Here is a 2,425-nt window from a genome sequence, read left to right on the forward strand (position 1 = left end):
ATGGGTACCAAAGTAAATACGCATCAGCCACACACTTAGAGGTTGTAAAATAAAGACTCCACTTGATTGAGGGATGCCAGCCCGAAGAGGTGGAGTGCCACGTGGCTGGCGATAACCAGGTTGTCACCGGTCCACACTTGGAACTCATCCTTCGACAAGCCACCTCCTTCACTAGTGTGGAGGATCTGTTGTGAATGACGTTATACAATTGTTGAACATTGTACTCTATTCAGGCTTGATTTTGTGCTTTGATTCGGGGTTAGTTTTAAGATTAACTAGGTGAGTTAACTGGTTCTTTGGACTAAGTAGGCTGACCCGATGAGTTGACTCAAGGCTCTAGGGTTTATAGGGTTTAGGATTAGATCAACTGAGTTGATTGGGTTGGATTCAGGGTTTAAGATTGGGGTTTTGGTTGACCATCCATTGGTTCAAACTTAATTAACTTATTGGCTTAGGGTGGTGTGTCTCTTTAGTAGAGGTTATGCGCAACCGAATGCCAAAGTGCGTGGACACCCCATCTTTATTGGTTAGTCATGAATTGTAGTCTGGATTCATTACCTTCCTTTGTGTCTGTATCAGCTGGTTGCTTGGAAATAAATAACTCTCACATATCATGAGGATTTGAGGAAAACCTTGCGAGTGTCCATGTGATTTATGTGGTATTATGAGTCACCAATCACAAGATTTTCACTCCTGTTTAGTAATAACATCGAAAAGGTATAGTAGAGCCCCTAGGCTTTCTACGACCTTACAAGGATACTGACCAAAACTAGAATATTCGTTTCTTCCGAGATCACTCCAGAAGTACTTGTTTTACTGGATCGTCAAAGTGGCTAGCTTACCATATGTTTTCTGTGGGCTTACGGGAATCTCACTATGCAGACTTGGATTTGATCAAGTTCCATAAGCATCCATGCTTAAGTATGTGCTGGTGACCCTTTTTCATCCAATCTTCTGATTTTGACACTTAGGTTACAATTTGTCTTTTTCGCCATTTAGATGATTTCTTCTTACTAGTCTTGGCTTATCATCTTTCCTTGCATTAGCATTTGGTACGATGTAGCTGACACTAGAATTTAGTCTAATCGTACTTTAATGTGCATTTGTATCTTGATAATCTTCGGGGAAACTGTGAGACATCGGATCTTATTCGATTTCACGTTGACTCCCATTCAAAGATATAGAAGATCTCTTAGTGCCTCGGAAGCCTGACGCTTTTTATTTTGAAAATATTTTGAAATATTTTTAAAGTCACCCTAACCTGTGGAGGGGGTTTTTATTGCAAGATGATTTTGTAAATGGGTCTAGCTTACTTAGTTGTCTCCACTGCGGATGCCTATTGGACTTCAAGTAAGCCATTTTTTTTAAAATTAAAAACATGCGAGCGGATAGTGTGGTTGATGGTTGCGATCTAAATTGACTCAACTGGGGATTATGGATTTTTAGGATTTTGTATTTTATTTCTTGGGTTTTGGTTGTCGCAATCAGGAACGAGATTTACTCGGGATGGTTCGTTTTGCACAAATCTGATTAGTGGTTGTGATTAAGAGTTTGATTTATCGGGGATGTTTAATCAGTTCTATTGTCCTACAAGGTAATCAAACTTGATTGTTTTTGGGCTAATCCAAATCATTGGTGGCGATTCAATCCGGCTTTTATTAGGGATGGTGCATATATGTCCATCGTTGGCGGTCAATATTCCAATCTGTGACCAATCGGGTCTATCATCCCATTATATGTTCAGATTTTGGTGTAGTTGTGACTCTTCTTGGGATTTGAAAGAGTTTATTTTTTAAAAAAAAATAAATTCGAAAGACGTTTTGATCCATCGAATCACGAGTTGGCATTCGTGATCAAGTTGGCATTCGTGATCAATTCTAGTCTTTGTTTGAAATATGTTTGAGATTTTTGAAAGATGATCTGGTCTATTGGATGGTGAATCAACGGTTGCAACCGATGCTAGTTTTTATTGAGAATATTTTTAGAATTTTTAAAAAATTATCTGGTCCATCGAATTACAAATCGATGGTCGTGAGTGATACTGATTTTTACTGATAATATTTTTGTAAAATTTTTTAAATGATCTAGTCCAACAGATCAAAAATTGACATTCGTGATCGATGCTAATTCTTATTAAGATATTTTTGGAATTTTTAAAAATGATCTAGTCAATTGACTCACAAATCGAATGGTTATGATCGATGTCAATTTTTATTAAGATATTTTTAGAATTTTTGAAAATGATTTGGTTCATCAGATCGCAAATCGAACTATTGCAATCGAAGCGATATTTTTGGGAATTGTTAAAAAGATGATCCGGTCTATTGAATTGCGATCCAACGGTTGCGATTAATCCCAATTTTTATATAAAATTTTTTTTTCGAGTTTTTGAAAGATGGTCTGGTCCATCAGATCCAAGTTGATG

Source organism: Magnolia sinica, chromosome 14 (genome assembly GCF_029962835.1).
Source record: "Magnolia sinica isolate HGM2019 chromosome 14, MsV1, whole genome shotgun sequence".
Taxonomy (NCBI): domain Eukaryota; kingdom Viridiplantae; phylum Streptophyta; class Magnoliopsida; order Magnoliales; family Magnoliaceae; genus Magnolia; species Magnolia sinica.